Raw genomic sequence first — 10,115 nt, forward strand, 5'->3', positions numbered from 1 at the left:
ACCACAATACAGTACAAGCATTAAAAGTTCATGCCCCCCATTCCCCCTAATCTCAAAAAATAAAATAAAATAAGACCACTCTGGTCCAGTGTGCGCTGCAGGATGAAAACTGCTACTGTTAGGACAGTAACATAGAGAAATGCAAATATTTAATATATTTCTCAAGGCGACAATAATAAGATTCTAATGGGAATTCATAGGGAAAGGGTTTTTTACATTTGGTCAGTCTCTCCCTCCTAGAGAAGCCAGTTCTGAAAACACAGTCTTAGCTCTCCCAGGGCATTAACTTTTAGGAAATTCTCTTTCGAGGTTCGAATTCAGTTAGTACAGTAGCAACCATACGTTCCAGTCCCACGTGTGTCTACTCAGAAGTAAATCCCATTGTGTTCGATGGCGGCTTACTCTCCAGTAAGTCGCCCTACGTTTGCAATCCTATGCATACTTACCTGGGAGTAAGCCCCGCTGCACACAATGGGACTTACTTCCGAGTAGACTGGCAGACGATCGCACTGTTGGAAGCCCAAAAGGGGGAGAATGTAAGAGGACTAGGAAACCAAAAATCCTGAAGGGATGGGGGTGGTCTCTTTCCCCCAAGCCATTAAGAAAAGTGCTCGCTGCCCAATTTATCTCTCATTTGAACACTCCACCACCATCGAAGTTGATCCCAAGCACATCGTTTCATAAGAAAGAAAGAACGTCGTTTTCTCTTATAGTATCATAGCATGGCATTTTGATATAAAGTCCAGGAAAAGTGAAATTAGGAGTTGGCGGGGGCATCTATAATAATAATAATAATAATAATAATAATAATAATAATAATAATAATAATAATTTATGTATTTATTCCCCGCCCATCTGGCTGGGTTTCCCCATCCACTCTAATACTTCCCCCGCTTTTAAGAAGCAGAAAAGGCGAAATATAAACGCAAAAGAGGAGCGGGGAGAGAAGGAAAAGAAATAGACCCACTTTCAAAAGCTCCGATGCGATGAATATTCTCCCATTCAGCAAATGCCTGACAGATCTCCGCCGACGCTTCTGGCGCTCGGCTCCCTCCCTCGAGCGCGACCAACAGCTGGAGCAAAAAAAAAAAATTAATAATAATAAATTTGGAACAAAAATAAGAATAAAAAAAGGGACAAAATCCAGCCAGCCGTGCGCGGAGCTTACCTTCGCTCGCCCGGAATGCCACTGGGCAGACACTTGTCCGGCAGCGCGAGAAGAAGGGGAAGCAAGGGACCGTAAACAAACTGCTGAGCTGGAGTTTAGAAAAAAGAAGTGGGAGAGAGGAAAAGATCAAGGGACCGGAGACAATTTCACAGGATTAAAGGAAAGTTGTGTGGGAGGGAACAGACGCTCATCATGGGTAGCACTGGCCTGATTGGGGGGCTGTGCAAAAAGGGGAGGCGCCACAGAAGGACGTTTTTGCAGGAGAAAAGGAAAATAGATCCTTTGTTTTGTTGCCTGACTCTGAGATAGGGAGGAGAGAAAGAGACAGAAAGTTCAGAATGGTTCATTTTAGGGGCCCTGCAGAAATGAAGGCGACTCCCCCAGAGGAGGGTGTTTAACATTTAGCTCTGCTGCGTGTGTGCAACCCGTACATTAGGGTACCCTCCAACATTGCTCTGATGGAAATAGGGACAGCCTATACAGTCATAAGGTAAAGGGACCCCTGACCATTAGGTCCAGTCCTGACCGACTCTGGGGTTGCGGCGCTCATCTCGCTTTATTGGCCGAGGGAGCCGGCGGCGTACAGCTTCCAGGTCATGTGGCCAGCATGACTAAGCCGCTTCTGGCGAACCAGAGCAGTGCACGGAAACGCCGTTTACCTTCCTGCTGGAGCAGTACCTATTTATCTACTTGCACTTTGACGTGCTTTTGAACTGCTAGGTTGGCAGGAGCAGGGACCGAGCAACGGGAGCTCACCCTGTCATGGGGATTCGAACCGTGGACCTTCTGATCGGCAAGTCCTAGGCTCTGTGGTTTAACCCACAGCGCCACCCACGTCCAGTGGGTCATACAGTCATACCTCGGGATAAATACGCTTCAGGTTGAGCGCTTCCAGGTTTCGCCACTTGTGCATGCGCAGTCAAAATGACGTCAAGCGCATGCGCGTAAGCGGTGAAATGCAACCCAAGCACACACGCTGTTGCGTCTTGCATTCTGTTCGGGATGCGAACGGGTATCCGGAACGGATCCCTGTTCGCATCCCGAGGTACTACTGTATTATTATTGGGGATGCAGGTGGTGCTGTGCATTAAACCACAGAGCCTAGAACTTGCCGATCAGAAGGTCGGCAGTTCGAATCCCCGTGATGGGGTGAGCTCCTGTTGCTCGGTCCCAGCTCCTGCCAACCTAGCAGTTTGAAACGGTGTTTTCGTGCACTGCTCTGGTTCGCCAGAAGTGGCTTAGTCATGCATTCCACATGACCAGGAAGCTGTACGCCGGCTCCCTCGGCCTATAGAGCGAGATGAGCGCCGCAACCCCAGAGTTGGCCACGACTGGACCTAATGGTCAGGGGTCTCTTTACCTATATTATTATTCTCCACCATCTGACTTGATTGCTCCAAGCACTCTGAGCAGCTTCCAACATATATAAAAAACGTAATAAAAATATTAACTTATTATTTATACCCTGCCCATCTGGCTGGGTTTCCCCAGCCACTCTGGGCAGCTGCCAACAGAATATTAAAAACAGAATAAAAATCAAAAATTTCCCTAAACAGGGCTGCTTTCACATGTCTTCATAAAGTCAGATAGTTGTTTATTTCATTGACATCAGACAGGAGGGCTTTCCACAGGGCGGGAGCCACTACCGAGAAGCCCCTCTGCCTGGTTCCTTGTCACCTCACTTCTCACGGGGAGGGAACTGCCAGAAGGCCCTCGGAGCTGGACCTCAGTGTCCAGGCTGAACGATGGGGATGGAGATGCTCCTTCAGGTATATTGGGCTAAGGCCATTTAGGGCTTTAAAGGTCAGCTCCAACACTTTGAATTGTGCTCAGAAAGGTACTGGGAGCCAACATCAAACATTTTTTAAAACTTCCATATACAGGGCTGCCTTCAGATGGCTCTGGGGGTCAGATAACTCCATTCCCTCTGACGCTGGTCGCACAAGCTAACCCTGCGCACTGCCAGGCTCCCCATAACACTTACATGCCCAGCTGATATCAGGGCAGAGTTTTTCCTCAGGTACCAATGTTTGCAGGTCAACCTCTGCCAAGTCTTCTTATTTGGTGATAACTTGTAGCTGAGTAAGATTGTCTTCCATGAACATAGCCTTTAACAGTGAGTCCGTAAATGAATGTGGAGACCAATTCTGGATCCACACGTCCTTCCACAGTGGGGACATAGGTTTCCAGACAGGAGTTGATCATGGTGAGGGTTTTCCAAACAAGCGCTTTTTCTTTCTCCCTTTTTGGTTTGAGTGTCTTCAAAGTCCATGACACCTTTGGTAAGTGAGGAAGGGTCTTTCCCAGTCAGAGGAGGGGCTATTCTTCCTAATGATCAGTAAGAACCCCATTTATTGTCATTTGAACCCATGAATCAACAGGAAACAACAGCAGCAAGCTCCAAATTTGCTGCACATCTGTGTGACAGGGCTTCAAATACTTGATGGTTGCTATCATATCTCAGCGGCCTCTTTTCTGTAGGCTAAACATTCTCTGCTTTTCAGCCTTTTCTCTCTCTTTTTTAATTTTCAAAGATCTTTATTGAAACTTAACATATATACATAATAACCCAAATTCCCAATGATTCCCTCACATAAAATATCTAAATTACAACAGCTGCATAATTATACACAATTCTAAAACGCAACACCACCCATCTACTTCCCTCCACAGCAATTCAACTTCTTTATATTTCTTTCTACCTTGCCCCCCCCCCCGCATTCTATAATACATTATTTTTGTTAAATTCTGATTTTTCCTTCCTTCTTTATTGGTTTTGTTATTTCTTACATTTTTTTCCAAGCCTATTAACACGCCATTTTTAGAACAATACTTTTTACATATAATCTTCGAAATACTTCCACTCCATTCTTAACTTTTGATTTGATTGATATCTTATAATTGAAGTTAATTTTGCCAATTCTATATACTCAATTTACAAATTCACTTTTCTCAAAGGGCTCACCAGTGCTTTTCTTTTCCCTAAAAAAAAAGTTTTAGGGATACTCTCATTTTCCTACTCATATTGAAATACTGCCCCTCAATGAGGCCAAACTTAAGATTCACAAAATGTTTAGAGGTATGCATACCCCAGAAAAATTTATTTATATATATATATATATATATATATATATATATATATATATATATATAGAGTTTGCTTCTGCCACACTCTGGACTCTAAGCAGCCCTGTTTTCACTTCATTTCCATCACCACTCACCACCGGAGTTTGCTATTACAAGAAGTTGCGTCAAAAGGGAAAACATGCAAACAGGCTTCTACCCATCTGCTCAGTCGGAAATAAAACCGGTTCCCTCCTTCCTGCCTGACCTGCCATTTTAGATAGTGCATTCCAAGTATGTCAGGCTCTTCACAATCACACACATTCGTTTGTTTGTTTGTTTGTTTTGTATAACGCCCTATGGCCATAGGTCTCAGGGCGTTTCACAACACAAAGTTACAATATAAAAGCACAAAATACAGAATAAAAATAATCAAAACAATCAACAATACACAGGTATACAAACTAGTAAAAAGCTAGTAAATACAGTGGTACGTCGGGTTACATATGATCCAGGTTACAGACTCCGCTAACCCAGAAATAATACCTTGGGTTAAGAACTTTGCTTCAGGATAAGAACAGAAATCGTGCTCCGGCGGCGCAGCAGCAGTAGGCGGCCCCATTAGCTAAAGTGGTGCTTCAGGTTAAGAACAGTTTCAGGTTAAGAACGGACCTCTGGAACAAATCACCGTATTTTTCGCTCTATAAGACGCACCAGACCACAAGACGCACCTAGTTTTTGGAGGAGGAAAACAAGAGAAAAAAAATTCTGAATCTCAGAAGCCAGAACAGCAAGAGGGATCGCTGTGCAGTAAAAGCAGCAATCCCTCTTGCTGTTCTGGCTTCTGGGATAGCTGCACAGCCTGCATTCACTCCATAAGACGCACACACATTTCCCCTTACTTTTTCGGAGGAAAAAGTGAGTCTTATAGAGCAAAAAAATACGGTAAGTACTTAACCTGAGGTACCACTGTAAGTGAATCAAGATTGTTATTATTTTTTTATACTGCTGACCAGGAATACTCTCCGATATCCGACATTTCACTGCCCCATTTGCAGCTGGCAAAATAAAAATTGGGGAGGAACATTTTGGTGAATGGGAGATTTAGGGAAAAAATGTGGGCTTTGATAGTAATGGTGCTTCTCTGTATGACTGGTGGTCACTATTTTTTATTTCCCACAAAGCCTACAGGAATGATACCAGACCACCACCAACTGCACAGAAGAGCATGGTCCTCAATGTTGAGGGGTTGGGGAACTCTTTCTCTCTAAATTTTGAGCCACAGATTTGTTTTTGGGCTCAGCGACAGTGTGTTCAGGGCTCAGGTCCAGCATTTTGGGGGCTCTTGGGCAAGCCATTGGACCCCATTAATCTGGAAGACATGGAGCTTGTATCCTCTCACATTACCTCTGGCTTCCTAAGCTGCTCTGAGAAAGATCAGAACAGTGGTGCTCTTAGAGCAATATATTCTTCAGGACAGAACCGGCAGTGGCGTAGCGTGGGTTGTTAGCACCCGGGGCAAGGCAAGTAATTTGCGCCCCCTAACCCGTGGATTTGCGCCCCCTAACCAGTGGATTTGCGCTCCCTAACCCTAACCCCCAGATGTTGCGCCCGGCCCCCCCTGCACCCCCCACGCTACGCCACTGAGAACCGGTCCTACCATTAGGCAAAGTGAGGAGGCAGTGGATATTGGCAGGCAAAGTGCTGGAGTGAGAAATCCCATAAGCTCGTCAGTTTCCCCTTGGATGCAGTGGAAGATGCTGTCCTGTCACCTCCAGAGAAATGAGATTCAACAACCAATCTCGTCAGCTTCTGTATGTGCAGTAAGTCAGTCAGTCAAGTTTATTGCTTATAGCCAAAGGCTGTTACAATGTATACAATGTCATTCAATAAAATATATACTAGTTTGATACACAAACTTAAAACATTTACATTGTCAAAACATGACCTAATCTGCACAAAGCTATAGAAACTCCTTAATATACAAATTGAAACATTAGACAATAAAATTCATAAGCTAAAATCATTGTAAAGGTAAAGGTAAAGAGACCCCTAACCATTAGGTCCAGTCGTGGCCGACTCTGGGGTTGCGGCGCTCATCTCGCTTTATTGGCCGAGGGAGCTGGCGTACAGCTTCTGGGTCATGTGGCCAGCATGACTAAGTTGCTTCTGGTGAACCAGAGCAGCGCATGGAAACGCCATTTATCTTCCCGCCAGAGCGGTACCTATTTATCTACCTGCACTTTGAGGTGCTTTTGAACTGCTAGGTGGGCAGGAACTGGGACCAAGCAACTGGAGCTCACCCCGTCGCGGGGATTCGAACCGCCGACCTTCTGATCAGCAAGTCCTAGGCTCTGTGGTTTAACCCACAGCGCCACCCCCGTCCCACCGCTTGGTGTAGATGGGGTCAAATAAATTCATCTCCTTTACAGTTGATAGCTATCTCGGCTATACAATTTTTTCTAATTTTCCCGGCAGCAGTTGCAAAAAATGCTACCCGCCAGGTCACATAGTTATCTATGTCTGCGAGGACATAAAGAATGTCAGAAGGCTTCTGGCCAGGGGACCTTGTCATTATAGGTGTCAAAAACCGTTCTCTTGCTTCATTCTATAAGGGGAAGCGATAGATATAATGCGTAAGGTCCTCTAATTCAGGGCATCCCTAATACAAACATGTTCATTTACTGGTACGCCTCTATATCTCCCATCTCTATAAGCAGAGTTTATTGTATTTAATCTTAACTCTGTAAAAGCTTTCCGGAGTTGTACAAAAGTCAATTCAAGTAAAAGGTATGTTCATGGGCCTAAGTTTAAAATATAAAGGGGCTCATGTGGATAGGCATATGGAGTTTAAGTCATTTTTAGTAGCCACTGTCCTTATGGTCCATTGAAGCCCTGGTCAGATTTTTGAACCTAGATCCTCTCTGGAGCTGGTCTCATATGCCATGCAGTTTTTAGTGCAACGGCTTCACATCATATCGATCTGCATTTTTGTCACGGCTGGCTGGCCTCAACGAGGGGAAAAGAGGGAACGTGACTTGTTTGCCAAAATGGTTGCAGAAATCCTCATGGCAACATGGAAAGGGGAGGTGTTCACTCTTCCACAAGTAGCATAGGAAGTTTGGAATGGGAAATTCCCAGCAGGGGCCAGGAGGCAGAATTTAAAAAGCAAGGAGCAAGTCTTTTATTTCTCACTGCGCTGTCTGCCAGATGCAATAAAGTCAGTGCCTGGATTTAATAAACTCCCCCTTGTTATTAAGAAAACAAGGTCTCTTTTCCTGGAAAACTAACAAATCCAAGGATAGGGTGTAACTTTTCATAATCATGATTTGTTTCGAGTGCTTTGTGAGAATGCCAAAAGACCCTTTGAAATACCAAATGTTTTCCAATTAGGCAGACGTAAGGAGACGGGAACCAACGCAGCTGACACTGGATTTAGGTGGCTTCAATTCTTCTTAAAAGAACAATGTTGGGTTGTTGTTTTCTTTTAATGAAATAAAACACCAGCTTTGCAAACGGTTACACAAAATAAGCCCCAGAGTAGGACCAAATCAAATTGAGGCCCCTGCTGTGGTGCAATTATGCGGGAATTAAGAGACCTGCAGATATGGCTAGTTAGTTCAAGGCAGCATTCAAGCTTTAATCCCAGACTTTACCTCTTTGACTTCTCCTGCTTCATTGACTCTGTATTGTTTATGGCAGGGATGGAGAAGCTCCTTATGGAACAGCTGAGGGCCACGAGGTTTTCATCCCTGATCTACAACTACAAAGCTACTAGGTCTACTTTTCTTCTTCTAAAACCCAGTTCTGTTCCAAGGCTATGTATACACACTTTAATAAAGCAAGCAAAAAACACCACCACCTTAGTCCTCCTATCTCACTGAGGTTTATATCTCTTTTTGATCAAGTGGCCCCTTGCCCCTGTTTTCCTCATCCCCCTTGCCTTCATCACCCCATTCCTTTGGACTTGACCACCTATTCTTCCTCCTGGGCTCCTGTGCCCGAATCCAACTCTATCCCTTTGCACTTTGGCAGCATTTAAAGAAGCCATTAAAAAGGTAAAGGGACCTCTGACCATTAGGTCCAGTCGTGACCGACTCAGGGGTTGTGGCGCTCATCTCGCTTTATTGGTTGAGGGAGCCGGCGTACAGCTTCCAGGTCATGTGGCCAGCATGACTAAGCCGCTTCTGGTGAACCAGAGCAGCACACAGAAATGCCATTTACCTTCCCGCCAGAGCAGTACCGATTTATCTACTTGCACTTTGACGTGCTTTCGAACTGCTAGGTTGGCAGGAGCAGGGACCGAACAACGGGAGCTCACCCCATCGAACCGCCGACCATCTGATCAGCAAGTCCTAGGCTCTGTGGTTTAACCCACAGCACCACCCGCATAACTAGACTCCTAAAAAAACCAGAAGGCTGCATGAGCCTACAGGTCTCAGCAATGATCACCTTGTGCAAGATTAATTTACCATAGATAGGCAAGGTCTCTGGGCACATTGTGGCATCCCGACAGTGGGTTAGCCAGGTGTTTTTGAATGAAACCTATTATTCAGATCTATTCCAATCTGGCTTCTGGCCTGGTCTGGGGGGCCAAAACCAGGATACCCTATGCTGAGTGATGGATAGCGGGAATGTGACCCGGATGATTCTTCTGCACTTCTCAGATGTGACTCATCTTTCTGAATGGAATTATTTGCTAATTATTTACCTTTCCATGGAGGCGCAGGTTACTGCAACAGCAAAGGCGACATTTTTCTACCTTTGCCACATTAAGCAGTTGGCCCCTTACCTTTTCCGCTCTGATCTGGCCACAGTGATCCATGCAACAGTCATCTCCAGGCTTGACTACTGTAATTCGCTCTACGCGGGGCTGCCCTTGAAGCTGTCCCAGAAACTCCAGCGGGTGCAGAATGCTGCAGCGAGGCTCCTCACAGGGTCTCTGCCATGGGAGCATATTCACCCAGTGTTTTTCCAGCTGCACTGGCTCCCGGCGGAGTACAGGGTCAGATTTAAGATGCTGGTTTTGACCTTTAAAGCCCTTCACAGCCTAGGACCCTCGTACCAACGGGACCGCCTCTCCCGGTATGCCCCATGGAGGACCTTAAGGTCCATAAGTAGCAACATCCTAGAGGTCCTGGGCCCTAAGGAAGTTAGATTAGCCTCAACTAGAGCCAGGGCTTTTTTGACACTGGCTCTGGCCTGGTGGAACACTCTGTCTCATGAGACTAGGGCCCTGCGGGATCTGATTTCTTTCCGCAGGGCCTGTAAGACAGAGTTGTTCCGCCTGTCCATTGGCTTAGAATCAATTTGATTCCCTTCCCCTCTTTCTTTTTCCCTTTCTCCTCCTGTGATAAGGCTGCATTTTAATGTTTTAATGTTGAATTTTAATCTTGTTTTTTAAGTTGTATTTCAATCAACTTGTTTTTATTATTGGTTGTTAGCCGCCCTGAGCCCGGTCTTGGCTGGGGAGGGTGGGGTATAAATAAAATTTATTATTATTATTATTACTATTATTACAATTATTTATTTTAAAGCTTCTAAGGTAGCTTTCAAATAACAACAACAGACATTTGAATACACAGCAATATCAACATATAAGGACAGTTGGCCAGAGGGAGAAAGAGGGACCCCAGTTGAAGCAGCCTGTGGTGATTTCTGTGCCTGCCCTTCCCTATCTCCTTCCCTTCCCACTGGGAGTGGGAGGCACTGTACCGCAGTGGCCTGAGTTATTCCTGTTGGATCAACTTCCCGGAGGTAGTGCTAGGGAACTGCTGTTCCACTTCATGACCCTTGAACTATAGGCTGTCACAAGTTCCCCTTTTTCAACATCTGCATCAGGGATGCCTGTGGCTTCTGAGAGAGACGCTGCTGCACTCCAGCT

The 10,115-nt window shown here is 45.4% G+C and overlaps 1 long non-coding RNA gene across 1 annotated transcript; it reads right to left on the reverse strand.

Moving 5' to 3' along the window:
- Positions 1-529: 529 nt before the first annotated feature.
- LOC309526651 lies at positions 530-1,378 on the reverse strand. The gene is made up of 3 exons (XR_014216789.1): positions 1,169-1,378; positions 968-1,073; positions 530-777 (listed from the first exon to the last, which is right to left on the reverse strand). It is a non-coding gene; the product is annotated as an uncharacterized lncRNA (long non-coding RNA).
- Positions 1,379-10,115: the final 8,737 nt, after the last annotated feature.

The sequence above is a fragment of the Podarcis vaucheri genome, assembly GCF_965113315.1.
Source record: "Podarcis vaucheri genome assembly, chromosome: 2".
In the NCBI taxonomy this organism is placed as follows: Eukaryota; Metazoa; Chordata; class Lepidosauria; order Squamata; family Lacertidae; genus Podarcis; species Podarcis vaucheri.